We start from the raw sequence: 22,878 nt of genomic DNA, 5'->3' as shown, positions 1-22,878 counted from the left end.
AGACATAAAATCTTTTATTATAAGACATTACAAGTTAAAATATCAAAACATGAAAATAGTTTGATTGCACGCCATTTGGGAGTGCCTGTGAACATTCCGTCGAGAATTGCTGCATTTCCCAAAGCTATTACGATGCATGAAATCTGTTTCTCTAAGCATGCGTTTTGGGACTAATATTCTTTGCATACCACCTTGGACTCACCGAAATTACTTTTGAAATCGTCGACTGCCTGCATGTACCATAGCCTTTTGATTTATGAGTTCATATTTTCAGAGTAATATGGACAATGCAGGCATTCGTATTGATTAAACAGCACGTGTATGGCTTTCTTTATTAGATCGGACACCAGTAACAGGCACAGCCCACCTTCAAGCAGGAGATCAGTGCAAGGACAGTAAACTGGCCATGAACTAGACTGCCCAGAAAAAGCTTTGTGCACATGGATGGGCCGAAGTGTGACGCAGATCGCCTCCAGAAGTCCGCTTGTACAGTACCAACATTGCACCACAACGCATTAGTATCCGGAATGCTCCAATCCGGCTGTGTGGAATGCACGCCTTTACTGGATGCATTGGTCGGAGATTCCACTCTGTCTGCTTAGCAGTGCGCACCTCCAAGCAATGCTTGGCACTATTTTACAAGTACCTCTTGTGATTTGCCAATGGTTGGACATTCTGTTTTGAGTCCGTCCACGGCCGCCCTCAATACACGACATTCCTTTCATTCTTACTCTTCCATCCTGGATAAGTGCAGAATCATTAGAATTAGCACATCTTCTACATGTGCCCTTCTTTGTCACAGGCTGAAATGGAAACTAATTAAGCACAGTGCTTATATCCTTCTGCTCTCAATTAGCTGATGTTTAGCAGGGTACTCAAAACTCCTACCTTCCGGAAAGGCCTGCACGATTCCAAGGCATGTTAACAGTTCTGTTATTCCTCATTTTGAAGACCTGTAGGACTTCATGGGCTATTGTATCTGCTGCAAGTGGTAATTACCGCGTGTGCTAATTACTGCATTTTAATTACTGGAGATAGTTGCATCCACACAAAAGCTGGCTAATAAATGGATTCCGGGGACGAAAATCAAAATTTGGCAGTGCAGTTAAACATCCGGTAGTGCTGAGATGTTTTACCACTACAACCAAACTTGTAATGAATCCCTTAGAAGTTTACCATTGTCAAATAAATAGCCAGCCCTCGCATAGTTTATAGAGGATATGACTGGCTGTGGTAAGAACCCATATTCTGGTGATAAAATTAAAAGCAGCTGTTTTTTATTAATACTGTCTGTTATTTCTGACCACCTGGTTATATATTGAATATCACACACAGTGGGCATCATCACGAGTTGGGCAGTATCCCAACTGGGATATCGCCCAACTGTATTTACGTTACCGACCACCTGCCCGGCGATAATGGTTGGGCATTAATGGGTATTCCTCATTCCCCATTGGGTCCATTGGTCCCAATGGGGAATTTTTGATGCAATTACCGCCAGCGGTATTGCTTGAAATATTGGCATTTTTCCGGCACGTTTACGGTAAATGCTGCAAACTCATGTTTGGATGGCCCGTTAAATGCGGTGGTAATAGCGTAAGCACTGCATTTAAGGGCTACCGCCAAGCTCGTGATGAGGCCTACAGTATGCACCACATGCAGAAGTGAAACATTTTCAAGCACTATTCAGAAATTGCTGCATGCAATCTTTTAACAGAAACGGTATTTCATACTTACCTCCGTATTATTATTATTTGGGAAACAAACTGTAAAGTACTTAAAACATTTTCAAAAATAACTCCAGCGAAAGAGGTGGTAAAGGTATCCAGGTGAAGCAAATTAATATTGTAATTGTAATTGTTTATTTGTACAGCGCTTATGCACAAGTGAATTGCTTCAAAGCTCTTCAAGGTGGGAACGGAGCAAGGGAATACAGTAGTCATTCTTAGGCCTTGAGCTTTCCGAATGCTGTAACAAAAAGTAACTAGCATACTAGGCCTGACGGCATTTCAGTTGTATACTGATTGACCTTTTCACAATTGGCCTCGGGAGAATTGACCTAATTTAGAAGGTTAAGTAGGACATATATGCGGGGGAAACCCTCTGCAAACCCCCCACTCGATCCAAAACCAACCCAATACATATATAAAATAACTAAAATAATATAAAGGTCAATTGTGCAGAAGGTCAATTAGGACCACTATAATTAGGTCAACTGTGCATAAGGTCAATTGTAAAAGGTTAATTTGGGTAATACCGGCATATCTCCTAGTGCAAGTGCATGAAGTGTTTCAGGCTTAACCAGGTGAGGGAGGGGTGACAAAGCCGGGACAAGACAGAATTTACTATGCCTAGTGAATTCAGGTAATGCAAGTGTACAGACAGATGTGCAAGGGAGGTGGGACGGGGAACAAGTGCGCCCAGTCCAGCAGGGCCCTGGGTTAAGTGCAGAGAGGTTACCCCTCTCATGTAACAGATGCTGAAAGTGCACTAGTGCTGAGCATAGTGCAGAGGTCCGGATGCAAGTGCAAAGACTGGGTGGGGCAGCCTGAGACCTGTGAGGCTCTGGAGGTGAGCCAAGCGATCATTCAGAAATAGCTGAACAGAGTTAGGGGAGCGATGGAGGAGTGAGGCGGAGAGAGAGAGAGGTGGTTAGCAGGGGAGAGGGAGAGAGAAAGAGGAAGAGAAGACCAAGGTCTTGAGGAGTTTCCAGAACTTAAGTAGTTCGGGCTCAAGGCGGAGAGTGGTAGGGAGGCTGTTCCAGATGGAGGCACCTGCAGAGGATAAAGATCTACCCCCAAATATCTGCTTTGAAAAATGTCTCTCCCGCAAAGAGTTGGAGGAGGACAAGAGGCGGGCTCTAGTAGGAGGGTATTTAGGAAGAGAGTTTTTTAGATTGTTTGTGCCCCGGGCCCTGAAATCCTTGTGGAATATGCAGAGGGTCTTGAACTTCATCCTAGCACCCATGGGGAGCCAGTAGAGGGATTTCAGCACTGGAGAGATGTGGTCCCTGGGCTTAAAGCCAAGAATAATTCTTGCAGTTCTGGTCTGGATGAGTTGTAGCGGACGGAGAGTAGAAATAAGAAGATTGAGAAAGAGGATGTTGCAGTAGTCCAGCCAAGAAAGAAACAGGTCTCTGGAGACAGTGAGCCTTTGGGGGAAGGTGAGAAAGGGTAGAATACCTCTGAGAAGGTATAGCTGGTTGAGGGACTTTTTGGAGTAGTCCGAGATGTGAGAAGAGAAGGAGAGAGTGGAGTGGAAAATGACCCCCAGATTTTTTGCCTCACTAGCATGTGGGGACGCATGGCCAAGGGAGGCTGGCCAGTGAGAAATTCAGAAAGCGGGGGCAGGGGTCCCAATGAGGACAATCTCTGTCTTACTGGCATTGAGGCAGATATTGTTAGCAGCACACCAAGACTTAATTGCAGACAGTCAGGAATGAATGACGAAGAGGAAGAGGCTGAGGGTAGCCTGAAGGAGAGCTGCGTGTCATCCGCATAACACTGAAAGTTAGAGGAGAAGGTAGAGATCCTGTGGGTCAGAGGGGCCATGAAGACATGGAAGAACCAATGGGATAGGTTAGATGCCTGGAGGATGCCACAAGTAGAGAGAGAGATAGAGGAGAGAAAAGACCCGGATAATGAATAATATCAGGGCAAACATTGATGACATGTACAAATGCTGCATGGAAGAATATGCATAGAAGCAATAGTCATTATCACAAGAAAGCAACAATAATAAGACACAAAATGGGAACACTATGCCCCCATATATTATTCACAAATATATATGGCAAACAACAGCAATATAATGAAGTCATACAGAAGAATCAAAAAGGAACATATGGACCCAATAACTGTGAATTAGAATGAAAAGGGCCCAGGACAGACACTCACTTGAAAAACGTATTTTGTATTCAATGTTTTGGATTTAAAATCAAAACTTTCACTAATTATTATAAATAACAGACAATAAATGCACAAACCTGTACATTAAATTAAACAGCAATGAAGAGAGAAAGTGAAGTAAATTAAACAATGACATTAAGAAAACTATACTTTTAGATATCTCACAGTAGTGGAAATCAATGAAACTTCCGGAACTGACAAGGCTCTCTTTAAAAGGTCTACAGAAGTAACAAAATGAATATCATGGAAACATTTTTCAAAGTGCAGGTGTCTAATAGGTGCCAAGAAATGCATTCCACTACCAAATACATCAAAGATCCGACCAAACTGTGATTATTGCAATATCTGCAAAGTCTTTGGGACCTTTCAATATTCTGTGGTGTGCCTAGGATTTCGTTTGTGGGGAACAGATTAAGAGCTTGATTCATGGAAAAGTGTGCAGATATCCCCCAACACATGCGTGCCAAGAAAGTCACGGTGTGAGCCTGCACGCAGATATTTTTCTGCGTGCTCCGTCTATTCATAGAATTGTTCACACAAAGTTACCGTATACAAAAGGTTTGTCTGGAATGCCCCGATATTCCCCACGCAAATCAAAAACAGCCAGATACAGCCAGCTTTGCGTGTTCCCCAGAAAACAAATACATGCACAGGGTCCCCGGCAAGCAGGAATGCATAATGGGGACCTTGCGCTGGGTCCCCCGTAAATGTTACCAGCACCCAGACAACATGCATATAATTTATCGCAACTCGGGTAAAACTCAGAAAATCTGCGTGCGAACATCCCGTAAGCCATTCATGCATCCTGCACCACTGCATACGAGCACCCCTAAGTAAGAACAGAACCCTGGCTGCATGCAGGCACCCAAAAATCTGAGACCCGATCTTACCTATGTACAGTGATTCCTATGCGTAAGTGTCTGTATGCCTGCCTTCGGATGGTGGATGGTCTGAGAGCTTTGCGTGGCCATTTCCCTGCCGGGAGGTTGCATGGTTGCATCCATGAATATGTATTGTTCCACAAAATAGTGGGCGTGCAATCGACTGCCTGTGGGCCGTACCTCGTAACGCCCACTTTTTTGCACGTTCTTCCCCATTTTCCTTGTTTTGCCCCATTCCCACTGAAAGCACACCCACAAACACTCATGCCAGAAAAAATACAACCCGCTAGGGAAAAAAGGCCAAGCGATTCTTGCAAGGATAACACGTTTTAATCACACAAAAAATAGGTATGCTAGCAAAGAACTCTGCTTCTCAAGAAGGTTCTGCTAAAAAATGCTACAAGCAGAATGTTATAAGGAAACAAATCGTCATCAGTGATGTAAACATATACAGTAAAAATCTACATGACCTTACACATGGTCAGTCTGCTCTATAGGAGATGCCAGGCCATTGGCCCCAGCCCCGTCCATCTTTCTTCCATTACGTGGGTTTTGCTGGGCTCATATTCTCCAGGAAACCAAGGTCGAGTTTGTAATTAGTTACTATGTAAAACAATGCTACTCTATCATTATGGCATGCACCCAGGAGGTTTGGGGACTGGCACAGGGGAGGCTTAAGATCACGCTGACCCACACATACTTCACTCATTCAGTATCGCACTATCCGCATCCAAGGCTTGCACCCTCACTTTGGGCTATAATTTAGTCCACCCTGTACCTTGTATTACAAATCTTGTCACTATGAAATAAGGTGGAATAGTAGTGTTGTTTTAGATCTTTTATGGCCAGACGGGTTTATGGTTGGTGATTGAGGTCACTTACTATCGTGGAATTCAGGGGTCTGCTTTGGCCTGGCTGTGATGAACGTGCACTGTGAGGCATCTGGTACTGTCTTGTGGCCTTTCAGGGGATATTCATTCTCAGGATAACACATATTGACAACAGTTGTTGAACAAAGGAGAGTTTCTATGGCCGCCAACAGCGTGGGTCTCTCTATCATCAGTGCTTGGGCCTATTCAGGTTTCTCCGTTAGGTTTGTGGTCTGTGTCCACCACACATCCATGCAGGCCCAAATCTTTCTACCATAACTACAAAATGGTGCCTGTTTATATGCGTGTACTAAGTCTATCTACATTTTGCATAATATTGTGTTTGTGCAGGGTCCCTTAATATTCCCCCTTGCCCCCAAGCACATCACACATGTATCTATGGGATTTGCCTTAATCTAAAGGGCCCAGGGGGGGGGAAGGATATGTGCAGCTCCTTCCCAACATCCACCCTCTGCGCAAGCCACGCTGACGCTCTGCATGGTGCCTCACACAAGACACACAGCTGCTCGCTGGGGCATGACAGACTGCGGTGAAATTCACGTAGGTCCATTGGAAAATCCTGCGCATTCAGTTCCATTGATCGACGAACAGGATTATGCACGCAGTTTGGCACACAGGTTCCCTATTTTCCGTACAAATAATTCTATGAATCGGGCCCTAAACCTTAGACTCAAGAACAATGTTCTCCACATTGCATTTGGAAATTTCATAAAATACAGTTGGACTGAATTAAAAGGTTTATCAACTTCTGCACTATATGGTACCAATTTACATTTCTTCGAACCTTCCCTCGTTGCACACTAATATATACTCCAGAGCTTTTTCTTTACTTCAAAGGGTCAAAAAACAAGGTCCTCTGTACACATAGCGATATATTCCAATAGAGAATCACCAAGGGAAACTCAATTAAATAGTTCACTGTTTGATGGGCTATTCATTGCAGGATTTAAGGTACAAAACAATGTAGCTCCTACAGGGTTGAGTATTTTCATATAAAGGAAAAGGTACTTCCAATTTACTATGACAGATAAGTATAGAAGGCCCAGCTTGTATCTAATTATTATAGCTGGTACACCTTTTGGCAGGTTAAGTACACGCCTCCAGAATTGGCATTTTATTTTCTCCCAGAAGTTCACAGTTGATGATTCGACCACCTCGGATCCATAGGTTAAAACAAGTACAACTTTCATTTTATAAAATGTAATGACTGCTAAAATGAAAAATGACCATATTGCATGTTTACCCTTTTGGCTTGGCTCGCTAAAGCCAGACATTTACACATAGCCTTAAATACTAGGCTGCATGCTTATTCTTCACACCAAAGAAAAGCCAAGATAAGGTATTGAATCAACTGATTCCAGTTTGATTTGATAACTCCACACAAATGTACACTTATTTCTATGATGCTTGGAAAAGCAACAATCTTAGTTTTATATGGTTTAATCTTTACATAGTTTTTGACAAAATGATCTGGTGGTTTAAAGTGATATTGGAGGACAACAGGATTGTAGTCCAAATTTATCAAAAAGTCGGCATAATTTGACCAGCCAATAGGTATATTCCCGCATTTCGGGAGGCGGGAATATCTTGCATCTCTAACTGCTTCCCCAATATAAGAAATGAAACCATTAAACACAAATGGGGCAAGGACAAACATTTGGTTAAGATATGGATCTCTGTGCATTCAATCGAATCTGGTTCTTCGTATCACTATGTAAGCATCATAGAATATTTTGTAGTGCAATAGGAGAAGCCCATTTCCGAAGCTTCGACCAAAGTAATGATCTATCAACACAGCCATGGTCCATGGTGAGATCCACACAGGCCACATAGATTGTTTCTTTGTAGAATCCGTACTATACAGAACATCAAAATAAGCTTTTTCCTATATTTTTTTTAAACCCAGATTGATGTATATAGTTTATTTTGTTTTCAATGGCCCAGTTTTTAAGATGTTTTAACAGGATAAACTGAGAAAATCTTGCTAGAAAAATCTAGCAATGCAATAGGCTGATAGTTTGTCGGTAAAGACCAGTCACCCTTTTTTAAAAAGTGGCACAATGTAAGAGAAGCTAGTACCTGGTCAAATAACACTTTTAAAATTCCAGACTACATGGTGGGATTGTCCCTCAGAGTAATATCTGAGAAACAATCAGGTCCTGGTGCGCATGACGACTTGCAATTTTTTATTATTCTAAAAATATCATCAGTGTCATTGTTCGGAGACCACGTTGAATCTAATACACCATCAGCATCTATATTATGTGCAGTAGACCACATATCTCTCGATAATACTTTACCTATTCTGCCTCAGGAATCACATTTATTAGTGAATCGTATTAATAGTGCAATAAAATGCAACAAAAAAAACTCAAAATTCTTTGGTAAGAACACTTTGCAGGGATGATCCCAAGGCCTGTAAACTATTTTCAAAATGTACATATGAGTTAAAAACGTTAGCACAACAAGGATTCCATTTAAGTCTGTTGCCTCATGTATTAATCTCTACCATAGAGGCCAGGTCAGTATTCATAGTAGAAGCTGCCATTAATTCCACTTCCCATATCACATCTAATAGTAAATGATCACTCTTAAGATCTCTAGCACTTTAAAGAGTGAACAGTTCAAATACACGCTTTGCTAAGCAAATATATAATCTAGGACAGATGCAGTCGGACCACAACACCATGTGAAGTAAGATGGCGTGTCCGCACAGAAGTTACCGTTAAAGTTACATAATCCTGAGGCACTCATGAAAGCCAACAAATTTGTTGCTCATTGTTGGGACTCTTTTGTGTAAGGCATTGGTGGCTGGGGGGAATCTCCTTATTGATCTTTGCAAAATCTATTAAAAAACCCCCAATGAGAATACTTTTTGCAGTCAAATGCTCTTTTTTAGTTTTTGTCTTTCGGTGAAGGGAGGAGAGCACAGGAGCAACATGTTGTCCTTGGAAGCAACACCAAACAGAGCAACAGAGGATAAAATCCCAGATCCGCGCTTAGAAACCAAACTCAGGAATGGTATTAGGCGCATAAATGGAAAATACTTTTTGAATTGTAGGTCGACAGGCAACTGTACAAAATTGCAGATATATGATTAAATAACAAAATGTTGACTATTTCCAATGGGTTCCAATAAACATGAATAAAAAGTGAGTAATTCATGTTATATTTTCCATATCATTTCTACTCCTTGTACAAAAAAGTTATCACTCTGCCTATTGTTGTTTGCAATATTGTTAACTGAGAGAGGATCTATGATATTGCCGCTTGTACATTTAGTACCCTCAACACATATGCCCCTCTCTTTCAGTGCGAATTCCCCTAAAATATCCCCGCCCCCTCAACTGGGAAACTCCTATATTGATGCATAGTTAGGTGAGGCCCTATACCTTCTTTAATTTCTTTTTAAATGAGGTAATTCTTGGCTCTGTTCTTGAAGTTGACTTTTCTTTATGGGCGAGCAACCTGGGACTGAACCTGTATCACAGAATGTAGGCAGGTTATTTGGGTCTCACTGGGGTTTTAATAGCATTCACAGGAGCTGTATCATCTCTAATGTATGATTAGCTAGCCACACCCACCGTGTCTTAAAGATTCCCACCCTTACTTCGCAGTTCATATATACTGCAGGTCACAGGTAAAAAGAGCAACAACAACAAATGTTGCAGAATGAGTGGTTGAATATAAACTGTGTTCTGATATCACTTCCACAGCCTCACGGCTCGCAGATTGGCGAGGTTCAGCAATGTTCTTCATAGTATAGAATATAGGTGAGGTGCACTCGAGGTAACTAAATAAAGAGACCTCACCTCAAGAACGGGGGAAGAATGACAATCCTTTCAGTACGATACATTACATATTGCTCGTTCAACGGACTGCAGCTGGTTTCAATTTTGCCACACTTCTGCTGTGCTACGCATATCCAGGTGAGTATTAAACTCACAGTCCTCCTCCTACCCCAGCACTGAGACAACAATGTAAACAGACTGCCCAGCCAGCCAGTCAAACTTGACTGCAACTGGCTGCACTTTCAATGCACGTCTGTGGTGCTCTGTGTTTCCAGGTGAGTTTTAAACTCGCACTTCCACCAGGCGTTTCAAAAGTCTACAGCCCAAGCAATGCACTGTGGAGTAAAATATATAGGGATTATCTAAATGACAGACATTAAAAGACAAAAACTTACCCCTCAAAACTGAGGGCTGGGGGACTGCTACTCTGATGCACAACCACACACACTATTGCTCAAATATTCAACCCAAGAACATCATTGCTGCAGGGTTTTGCCAATGTAGACCCAGAGTCCCTGATGAGCCTAACAAGTGGTATAACAACAGACAAGGTATTGGTTCAACCACTGCGCATAGATCACTTATCAATCCTCTCCTTAATATACAATTTTATCAATAGGTATCAGTATTCTTTCAAATTTATCGCAAATGAGAGTTTTCAACAGATTCTTCACGTTCAAATTTAATTTCAATTGGTGATTATTATGCTCCTGCCAACATGTGTTTCGACCTTACAGAACACAGGTCTTCTTCGGGGCCAATGTAACACGTTTTAACATTACAATGATTAATAATAGTCAACATAAAATACACAAAATACAAAATCAACAAAATTTACCAAGCACAATCCAAGTACAGAAGAAATGTAAAAAATATTATTCAAAAAGTGATCAGTGTTTGTTGTGAACAATATAAATGCCGCACAACAAGCGAATCAGGAAACGTTTTGCATCCAGGGGGTGAGGAGTCATTATCAACCATTTATATGAAAAGAAAGAAAAAAAATAATACTACTGTAGTATCTTTACATCAGCTAATACAATACCTCATGAGTAATAACTACCCATTTCACATTTTCTAATAAAAAATCTGTGAGTTCGCATTACATCACCATGTCCAATGTGATTAATGTTATAACTAGGTATAACCTTGTTGATGATACCCTTGGGCATTCCCCATGCTATTATATTGAGACAGGCAAATTCTAGTACAAAGCTATCTCACACCGCCATATGGTCTACAAATGACCCCAAATGCCTTCTGCATTGCTCTCACCTGTGAGCGCTAACAATTCATTGTGCACCAATGCCCTGATGTGTCTTTAAATCATCCCAAGGTGGGGTAATACGTTACCTTTCTCCTGTTTAACTATTCTAACTAAATGATTGAACGATGTCCAGCAGCTTACATATAACCTATAATATAAAATGTTTAACATTATGTACCTGTCATGCACCGGGATGATGGTGCCTGTGGAACCGCTGGCACACGAGCCGCCATTAATTGTTCCAATACGTTATGACCACAGCGTTCCGTGTGGTCTAGTGTTTTCCAACATTGCCACCGCCAGGAGGTACTTCCAGGCTGTCTTCCCGGCGGCTGGCGCGTTGCAACCCCATTCACTGCTCAGTTGTCTTTGGGTGAGACGCTGTGTTTTACCTGTTTTTCTCCATGACACCCATGGCCTCTGTGTTTCTCTCTTGTTTCCTTTTCTCGCTTTGGTGCGGTCTGCTTTCATTGGTGCACGCTTCCTCTCTTTTATGCTCTGCTCCTCGGCAGCTCATTCTGCTCCACCTCCTCTGCCTTACCTACTCTCTCGCTCTCCCTGCACTTCAGCACCCCGGCCTCCTGTTCCGGCCGCGACATTCTCCTAGTTCACTTGGTTTCTCATCCTCCATGGACCTTGCTCTGCCTGTCCCCTCTCCCCATGCTGGGAACACACATTTGATTGCGGACTCCTCACAGCCACCCTCATCTACCTTGGAGTACTTGGTGCTTCTTCGACATTACACTTGTTCAGTGTTTTTATTTGCCATCAGGCTTTTTTTCCCCTGTTGGGTTGTCCGGGAAGGAAAGCCCCCAGGCCGTTCTATCCCTAGACAATCACAGTGGCTTCCTTTCATGGCGGGCCCTATTTTCACAAAAAAAGGATCCCTCTGGAGGAAGGGCAAACATCTGGAAGCCGAGACCTCAGGTGAGGAGGAGGAGGGGAATCAAACGGAGTACACGGAGGAAGAGATCAAATGTGACAGTACCAATCTTCCATTCTTTAAACTTAATAGAATGTCTGCATAAAGCATATCATACCTTGCTGGCTGGACTAAGAGATGTAATCTCCTATATCTATTCAGAAAAACAATTATTTCTCCTTAGATTGGAGTTGTGCTACTTAACCTACAAATATTAGATATAGAAGCCCATTAGTATGCTAGATATGACTTGAGAACATTTTAACTTGTTCTAAATAAAATTACCCTTTAATTAATTTCCCATGGTAACAGTTTAACAGAAGGTTTCAAATTATTTAACAAAGAAATCCAAAGAGCTCCTACTGAGCTACTTAAACTAGGCTCAAAGTTATGTTTCATGAGTCTAGCTATAGTCTTACCTTTATAATGCTTCCAATAGCGTGTTGATGCTGCCTGCAGTGGTCTGCTCCACGCAACAGAGACAGAGCAGACTACCTCCTTAAATAGTCCTTTCCTCAATCGCGCACATGTGTGCTGTGCCTGTGCACACATAAACTGCACATGCTCACAGGAGAGATGATAGTATATACTTTTTCCCACTTGAGCAATTGCGAAAGAAAGAACACTACTCTCTTGAGCATGCTCATTAATCCTTATTGGAACACTTCTCACTTGAGCATGCTCACTTTAAAGAGCATGCAAAACACTAATCTCCCGCTTGATTTTCATCTGATACTAAATTTGAAACTGTATTTGGCATTTGCCTAACATGTCTTTCCATTCCACAACTCCCTATTCTAATTAATAGAATTCTTCTTTCTGAGTACCTTTAAAATGATTGTTAATCCTTATTGGAACCTTTCCTCTCACATTTGTATTGTGCAAGATTTGGTCTATAATAGGTTCTTTTTTTTTTTACATATTAAATTTTCCTCAATTGGGTACTACTTCCAGATCTAGCATTGCAGACACGCATTAAATAAGAGGTTATTAAAGCACCTCGTTCACATTCAATTAATGAGTGATATTATTTTACACATCCCCTTTCCCTTAAGAGGAGTATACTCTCAATACACATTCTTCTCCTAATTAACAATCTCCACACTAGTCCGGTCAGTTAACAAGTAATTCCCTTAGATATGATTGGTACACACTTTCTCATCAGGCAGCCGTGTATCTTCTCAGTTGAATCATGTTTTATCCCACATTGTGCCGATATCCATTACATGTTCTGCCCATAATTTTTGTTTGGGGTAACCTGCAGAACAAGAACACATGTATGCTAGAGACAACAATTATACCATTTGTAACTACTTTTGTGAGCAGCAGTGAGATTTTCCCAACCATTAAAATTAGGATTATAGAAAACCCCCCATTTCATAATCGAAGTTCAACCCCATCAAGACTGTTTGATGTTTACAAATCAGTTTAGCTTCCATTTGACGCAATTCCTGCTGCTTATCACCTCCTCTTAAATTATTAGGAACAGTTTTCAGACCCATGATTTGGATCCCAGACTTATTCTCCACTTGGTGCTTACTTTTCCAATGTGTGGCTAGTGGTAGCCTAATATCTTCCCTCTGAATGGTGTTAACATGCTCTCTTATCTAATGGTACTACCAACATATATCAATCGACACACACAAATAATCGCATATACCATGTATTTGGTTTTGCAATTTATAAATTCATTTTTATCTCTTGCTTGATATTGATTTGTAATGCCTTTCTCTCCTGTGCATACTGGCACATTGAACAGTGCCCACATTTGTAAAACCCTTTCACATTATCATGCAACCATGTAGGTTCTTTAGTCAGCGATTTCAAAAACGATGGACATAAATGGTGTTTTAGTGTGGGTGCTCTAGTATAAACAATCTTAGGTACTGTTCCGATATATTCTGTCAGATCACCATAAAGTTTCACGATTTTCCAATGTTTTCTCAATATATTATAAAGTGTGTTGCTGTTTGCAGAATATTGGGTCACCATTATTGGCTATTTAAAATGATCTTCTCTACATTTAGTTTTCGGTTGTAACATATCTTACCTTTTAAGACCTGGGGCCTCATTACGAGGCAGGCGCTCACGGAATGAAGGGGGCCGGTACAGGACCGGCCCCCTTCATTCCGTCAGGGCCGATTACAAGCTTCCCATCGCGGGACCCGGATCGGACGCCTGGTAAAACCAGGCGTCCTTTCCGGGTCCCACGAGGGTAAGAAGGAGGTAACATGCTTTATGATTTCAGATGGTTTTGCATAATATGTGTTTGATATGTGAAACGCTCTTTGTGTGAACTAAAGCACATTAATAAAAAAAGATTTAAAAATACAGACAAGATACACACACATGAATCTTTGCTGCATCATTACTTTCAACAACCACTGGTGCTAACTTTTAAAAATGGTCAATTGGCCAGCAGCAAATGTCTTGTGCAAGTGTGTGATGCTATGTGGCGGGCGCAGTGCGGGATGAAAACGAGGCTCCAGCCTTGTGGCCTGATTGCTAGGCAACCGAAGGCCATCTAAGTGGGAAACATCCGCCGGCAGGCCTAAACGCCAGCCAGGAGGCGAAGGCCAGAGGAAAAGGCCTTGTTTGCCGTTGTTCGCTGGTGGATGCCGCCAGACGCCCATTCCGACTCTAAGGACTAAGTCATCGAGCTCCACTACCACTTCCCACCGCTCGCCCAGTTACTACTAGTCTGCAAAAGGTGAGAGCCCCATCTGCATGCTACCCACCCAGCTTCTCCCTAACCCTTTGTCACTTGAACCCCTCATGCACATTTCAGCTCGCTTAGCACCACTCACGTGAGCTCCACTACGAACACCTGATCCTGCCATCCCCGACTAACGGATTCTCCTGCCTTCCACGCCACCCATTGAGGACACGATTTTTCGTTAGCATACCGCGCCAACATTTGACTGCTCACGGGCCCCCTCCAGCCATGCCACTTGTGCTTGTTGATTAATGACTATTGTTTACGTATCATCTGTATAATCTGCTGACACCCGGCTAGCACCGTACGTCCTATTAGAGCTAATCCCTCATTGTGCCCCATTGCACTGCCTGTGTACCACCAGAGACTATATCACTGATTGCCCTGATCAGATCACTGCAGCATTGTACTTACAGCCAGTGCTCTCCTGTGCCGCTCTTGCCCAATTGGCACTCTGATTCTGTGTTTACACTGTATTCTAATACTGTAGCTCACAGCCCAGCTCTCAGCCTAATGCTGTCCCATGTGCATCAATGGTATTTAGCCTAGTTTGTGTCTTACCTAGGATTACCGCATTTAGCCCAATGTTGTCCCATGTGCATCAATGGTATTTAGCCTAGTTTGTGTCTTACCTAGGATTACCGCATTTAGCCCAATGTTGTCCCATGTGCATCAATGGTATTTAGCCTAGTCTGTGTCTTACCTAGGATTACCGCGTTTAGCCCAATGTTGTCCCATGTGCATCAATGGTATTTAGCCTAGTTTGTGTCTTACCTAGGATTACCGCATTTAGCCCAATGTTGTCCCATGTGCATCAATGGTATTTAGCCAAGTTTGTGTCTTACCTAGGATTACCGCGTTTAGCCCAATGTTGTCCCATGTGCATCAATGGTATTTAGCCTAGTTTGTGTCTTACCTAGGATTACCGCATTTAGCCCAATGTTGTCCCATGTGCCTTAATGATATTTAGCCTAGCTCGTGTCCCGCTTGGGATTATTGTTGTTAGCCTAATGCTCCTGCATGTATGATAATGTTATCTAGACTAAACTGCACCCCTCCTAGGATTATTGCTACCAGCCTACTAGCACTTTACTATTGACTACAGTATCTAGCCTTATTGGTGTAGACAAAGTGAGCCTAGCCTCATCTTACACCACCCCCACATCCTTAGCTATGATAAACTGGATATTGTGCATCATGTTCCCCTTATGCCTTGTCCCAGCCGACACCCCATGCACTGGCAACCACTTCCTCGCCCTCAGTAATGGGCTCACCAAACTAGCTTGCCCAAGACACCATCCCATCCCCTGTCCTATCCCCTTCCTCCCTACCATACCCCTCTTCCCATCTTCCTCCATTCTCACTCCCAGTCCCAAGGACACCTATGTAACCAGTAAGGAACACCATCCCACCCCGGCCAGCATCAATGATCCACATGTACTCCCCAACCCTTCAATCAATGGTAAAACATACCCTATCCTAGGATATAAGAGAACACCCCGATTAAGAGCACGCACAAGGTTACCACACCACAACACCATTACCAGGTCCCAGCCACCCAGATCACCCAAACCAACGGCCCACACAATAAATAATAAACACACTCAGCCTACAGCAACTAAAACTACTCCACCGAGTTGCCCACCAACTAAAAATACTCTTACTAAGGATCCCAACCCTCCCATTAGTCTAAAAAATGCACTCATCAACGCCCGCTCCCTTGGAGCCCACGCCATTGAAATTCATGACCTCATCATCGAACTCGACATAGACCTGTTAGTAATCACAGAAACCTGGCTACACCAAGCCTCAGGTCCTCTGTTAGCACTGGCCATCCCACCAGATTACACCATTCTCATATCTGATAGAACCACCACTCCAGGAGGCGGTGTTGCAATCATTACTAAAAATACCATCAAACTTAGATCGAGTTCCATTGAAATAATCACAGGGTACGAACTACTGCTCGCCAAACTCACCTTGAATGAAAACACCACAATTAACATAGTGGTCATCTATAGATCCCCTAGCACAAACAGCCACCCAGAAAGAGACATCCCACTAATACTGGCGCCCTTCCTTAAACCCAAAACGAAATGTATCATCATTGGTGACTTGAATCTCGGTTTTAATGACAACCAAGATACCAAAGCCACCGACCTTCTCCTGGCACTAAATGACATGAATTTCTGTCAACACATCAATGTCCCCACCCACACCAAGGGCAGAACCCTTGATTGGATCCTCTCCCTCAACACCAACATCACTTTAGGACCGATTACCCCACTTAGTTGGACAGACCACTACTGCATAGAATTTACTATCACTAGTCACAACCCCTGCACACCCAAGAATATAACTATGGACACCATTGAAAGTAGAAACCCGAAAAAGTTCACAGCTGAGAACTTCGACCCCACCTTGAACAAATTGCTAGATACACACTCAATCCTTAGCAATGACCCAACTACCATCGCTGAGTACTACCACAAATGCGTTTCCACACCGATTGACACCATAGCACCTGTCACCTCCAAACTAAGACGCCTCAATAAAAAATCCAACTTCTGGTTCAATGAGGAACTAATCGCCCTTAGAAGGAAAAAACGCTCTCTCAAGCAAGTCCATAATAAACATCCCTCCCCGGACGCAGCCAAAGCATTCAAAGACGCAAATACCCTCTACAAATCAGCAATCATCACCCACAAAGCAAACGCCTACAATGCTTACATTAGCAATGCAGCATCAGACTCCAAAGAGCTCTTCTCTATCCTTAGAGAACTTGAAAATCCACTTCCAACCGACACACCCACAAACACAAGTAAAGAATGGTTTACCACCATACAAGACGCTCTTGCCTCCAAAATCACTATTCTGCAAAATAAAATCAACTCCAAAAAACTACTCCTAGCAACCAAAAACTCCCCCTCCCCTAATCCCTGCACCCTTTCCAGTGACAACTCCAACCCCCCCTTTCAATTCACACCAGTCACCCACGACCTCGTACTCGACACAATCTCCAAACTAAAAGCATCCAACTGCAAAGGAGACACTGTCCCGGCCAAATTAGTCAAAGCCTGTGCACCCACCCTGACCCCCCTCATCACTAAATTTGTCAATGCCTCATTCAACTCCAATACAGTTCCGACCTGCATTAAAGAAGCCTGGGTTACCCCGCTCCTAAAAAAAACAAATCTAGACCCCACCATTCCAACTAATTATCGCCCCATAACCACGGTCCCATTTTTACTCAAAATCATCGACAAACTAGCCTACAACCAAATTCAAACCCATTTAGAATCTAATCAGCTCCTCGGCACCAGACAATCAGGTTTCAGGCCTAACCACAGCACTGAAACAGCTCTCTTGGACCTCAAAATCCAGATGGATGCCATCAGAGATTCAGGGAAACTTTGCATTCTTCTGCTGTTGGACCTCTCAGCCGCGTTCGACCTGGTGGACCACGACAAACTCTGTAACTCACTTGCCCGCGAGTTTAACTTCTCCAGGGCAGCCACCGCTTGGGTGAAATCCTTCTTAACCGACCGCACCTCCAGAGTGTCCATAGGCAAAGAAGCAGCCAACCCCATCCCAGTCCCCATAGGAGTACCCCAAGGCTCTTGCCTTTCTCCCACGCTGTACAATGCATATACCAAGCTCCTGTTATCAGCACTTGACGAAATGGGTGTCATATACACAAATTTTGTGGATGACACCCAGATCCTTATACCACTTACAGGCACCTATGACCAGGACACACTAACAATCAATAAAATGTACGTCATCATACAAAACTAGATGGCATTAAACAGCCTTTGTCTTAATGACAGAAGTCTTCATCGTAGGATCTCCAGCCAAAATAGCAACCCTTCAGCCAGAATATTCAATCATCAATATCGACGGTACCAATATTCCAGTGTCAAAGCAAGTAAAAACACTTGGCGTGTACATCGATGCCAGCCTGACCATGACTAAACAGATCAATGTACTTTCCTCCTCCACGGCCTACACCTCTAAATTAATTGCGCTCAGCCGACAATTTCTGACCCCAGCAAATTGCCTCACCCTAGCCAGAGCACTGGTCCTATCGAAATTGGATTACTGTAATGTATTACTACTGGGCACCTCCAACACCAACCTAGCCAAAATGCAACTTTTGCAAAATAAAGTCCTGAGGGCAGCTGTAGGCATAAAAAATCAGACCATATATCCAAGATTAGGAAAAATGCCCACTGGCTCCCCATCAAAGCCCGAATTATCTTCAAAACATTATGCATCACCCACAAATGCCTTACCAAAAAAGGACCTATCTACCTCAATAACACTCTGCATCCCAAATCCGACATGAGGCTACTTAGATCCAATGACAAACTCCTCCTGGACCCCCCCGATTCAAAAACACAAGAGCAGGGGCCAGCAGCTTCACCACTTTAGCCCCTAAACATTGGAACATCCTACCCATCCACATTAAAAAAGCATCTTCCTTCACGATCTTTAAGAAACAGTTAAAAACCTGGTTATTCAACCAATATTAGCACCCAAAGATAGGACCCCGTCCATCTTATACTGCTGTGAATATTTAGACTATTGTATAATGTTGTGAATATTCTGTAATTTATATCATGTAATGGAACGAATGTAATGTTTGAATTTTACTAATTGCTAAGCTGTCTTATAACCACGCCGTGACACCTGAGGGTCTGGGCGTGTAACAAATAAAAAAATAAAAATAAAAAAAAAATGTGTGTTTTCTATATGCGTTCTGCCTGTGAGATCCAGCCTTGACCTCTGGCAGTGCAGCTCTTCATGTTTTCAATTTGGTGAACAACAGCAATGGGATACCTGTATGGCATTAATGGGTGGGGGTACACTGTGGTAGCCCTTATGTGTGATTCTGGGCACCTGTGTGTTGCCCACAAAGTATGGTATGAGATGGTGGCAGCTAAATACTGACTTGGCAGTGGCTCTGAATGTCCTCCATTTTTGGGACAGCCAGACCCTGCACTAGAAATGAAGGCATTCCTGAAGAAAGGCAAGATGGCCACTGTACCCTCTTGGTTTCTATTGCCTTTGAACCTTGTTTCTCAATGTTCTGGGAATCCCTGACTCTGTACCTTCCTCCTAACTGGCTGTTTGGTGGAAGAACCATGTATGGCTCTGGCACTGCCTCCTGTCAGACTGACTGGAGCCATCCCATGGGCTGTGTGTTGTGGGTACACCCTTGGGGTAGAACGTGCATGAAAGGAGTCTGAAGTGGAGTAAATACAGTGTAGTGTGGTGAAAGACTGGGTGATTACTGCAACCCAAATTCTGTGTTATGGGTGGAGTGAATGGCTTGTGAGCCTGATTGGCTGCATGCCTGCATGAATCTAATGTGAGCCTGATTGGTTGCCTGCCCGCATGAATGTATTCATGAATGATTGGCTTCCGGGACCTTGGCTCAGCCTGAGTGAATGGGGAACTGATGTGTATAACTGGGAACCTCTCACTCACCAATTTCTTCAGAAGCTATGTTCAGTAGCCGAAGTCGAAGGAGAAACAAGAGGAAACTATTCCCTGAAAGCCCATCTGAAGGAAAAAATCTGATGCTGCATTTTATTCATGTAATCCCAAAGCTGCAGCATTTTTGCAAGTACTGATCCAAGGGAGGACCTGGATAGAAGCCATCTTCCCGAGCTATGAGGGACTATCGTGCACCTGCTACTCTTCATCAGAAGTATCCTGCAAGCCAGTCTTATGTGCCTGCTATTAAGAAGAAGGGGTCTTCGTGAGTCTAGAAGAGAAGTGCTTGGACCTGTTGAGTTAAAGCAGTTCAGTTGTGTCATCCAGGGTCTGGAGTGTATATGAATGTTGGAAGCCAGATTGCTCTCTTTTGCCCAGAAGAGGGGGTACTCTGGCATAGTGCTGCTTAACACCCAGAGATGTGATAGTTCCACCTGATCAAATAATCCTATAAGGGATATCCCTGACACAGCATCTGACCACTTTTTTCCACTGGAGAAGATTCCAATTTGCTGTATGCAGAGGAAGGTGGGTTTGCCACCATCAAAATCCGAAGAAGATTTCCCAATGGTCCACCCTTGGCGAGTGCCTGTAGTCCAGTGCTCAAGTCCAGGTCACCAGAAGCTATCCAGTGGTCCATGCAGTGGCTGCAGAACTGAAGATCCAAAACACTGTGAGCTGCAAAATCCTGAAACCTGACACTTATTTCTGCCACTGCACTTGTCACCATCAAAATGCATTCAAGGTCCCCAGGGGTCTTGTCTTTTTCAGCCAGTCCTTTTAATGTTCACCTTTCTAGGAATTCTACGACTGGAGTAACAGAGACCACTCTGAAGACTGAAACTGCTGCCTTTCTGAAAGCACTTGGTTCCTCATTTTCTCTAGGACTCGGCATCCCAGTGACTACTTCTTGCAAACGGGGACCACCAACAGGAGACCCATCGAGTAAAGCCAAGAAACTCTGCCATTTTGCCTGCCAACACACTAAAGGTACTGTGACGGGGAAGATCATCTTCCAGCCGCAGGAGTCATTCAACGGTCCCCTAATCATCTTGGATCCTGTTCTCCTGCTGCATCACAGGCCATTGGTGTGGAAGAACCTGTAGAAAGAAAGCAGAGCAACATTGAACATTGGTGGACTGGGCTGTAAAAGACAATATAAGGTACTCCCTACATTTTATATTACAGGTTGCCCAGGTGGGGGGATCATCACACAGTATTAGTATTTGAGTCTCATGAAAGTATACTGCATGTGTTCTGAAACTAACCTGCCTTTCTTCCTTGATCTATGAAAGTACATCTTACTTAAGAATTCACATGCTGTTTAAATAATGTCCTCAGCTGGTGCATAATCACTGAATGTAAGTCTACTGTGGTAACACATAGAGTATATATCATATTGCCATTATTTGAATAGAACTGCCTGAGCACAGAGTGTTATTATTTATAAGTAACCATATTTTATTTAATGAATCTGTGTTATCACCTCACATAATGTGTGGATATTTCTTTGTGGGAGCTTGGGGACTCACTGAACTTAAGCACCAGCCTGCATCAATTCTTGAGAGCTTAAGCCTTGGTTGCTCGTCCAAACTACCATACAGAGAACCTTGGCCAGGGTGCTCTGTGCCTCTGTCCCAACCATATGGAGGGCAGAAGTACAGATACCCCCTCCAGTCTTTAAAACGTTTTTGAGACCAAACATTGTAGATGCCTGCATCTGGCTCTGATTTGTTCATGGGTTTATTAGCCTACATTAAATATCCTTTGAGTTGTACCCACACCATGTAAATTGGCATTAAATCCAACAACTCAGGCATAGTTTGAATCCCAGAAATACCATGACTTTTAATATATCCTACAAAAGAGGTATGTTCAGAATCCTTGCACTGCATAATTATGTATTATTGTGGAGTACAGATAGTACCTTTGCACATGAGGGAGTATCAACCCAGAGGTAATGTAATGAATGATGAAGGCTATGTCCATTGTGCCCTCAAAGCCGATTATGGCACAGTGGCCATTCTCGGGGATGCCTCCTGCGAAGAAGGGAGCATCTTTAGGAACAGGAGCAGGGTTATCCTTAGGTGACCATGTTGTCCTTGGGCCACTGCCAGCTCCACAGTGTAGTACCCCAGTTCCCAAGTCCATCCTTAGCATTGTTTGTTTGTCCAGCTGTTTTGTTTCTTTGCTTCATTGTGGGGAGTGCACAGGAATGGAAGGAAAGGAACAGGCTCAGACATGCTGTAGTGGGCATCCATGAACCCTCCAATGCAGAGAAATGAACGTAGTTTGCTGAAAGACAAAGATGTGCAAGCCCTGCTCAATTCTGAAATCTGGTTACCTTGAACACTCATGCTCTTATGAACCCTTACAAGTCAGAAACATTAAACTTTCCCGAATGTAGAATGCCCATGACACTGGCCCGTACAACCCACAGCGGCATCAGCTAAACAGAAAGTGATTTCCAGATCACACAAGAATTTAATATGACATTAGCTGCCTGAAGCTAAACATGGAGTTTAATGAGGAAGAGTCATTGAAAGGAGAAGTAAGGAAATGGTCAGAGGAGAGGGGAGGAATCATAGACCAGGAAGAACTGAGGAGAAGGAGTGGCTACAGAAAAGATTGGAGAAGGTAAAGGAATGCGATGAATTTATGGAAGAGGGAAAGGTGATGGGAAAGGGGAAGAGTATGTGGATAGAAAAACAGTGATACTCAGGAGAGCAAGAGGACAGAGAGATGTTATGGAGAGGATACAAAGACTGAGAATAGAGCAGAGGAGTGAAGGTGGATGAGAGAAGAATTATTAGGAGAAGAAAATGAAGCAAAAAATTAGGAAAACATAAAGAGTGTGGCAAAATGTTGAGGAGACCACAAGGAAGGAAGAGATCTGAGAAGGGGAAAAATAGAGAAATATGAAAAACAAGCAAAGATATCCACTGGCCTCCGATCATGATAAAAATAAAGTAGTGCTAGAAAGGTCTCTTGAAATTCCAGT

Source organism: Ambystoma mexicanum, chromosome 5q, assembly GCF_040938575.1.
Source record: "Ambystoma mexicanum isolate Mex_15411 chromosome 5q, UKY_AmexF1_1, whole genome shotgun sequence".
NCBI classification, from domain to species: domain Eukaryota; kingdom Metazoa; phylum Chordata; class Amphibia; order Caudata; family Ambystomatidae; genus Ambystoma; species Ambystoma mexicanum.
This window is presented reverse-complemented; position numbering follows the sequence as displayed.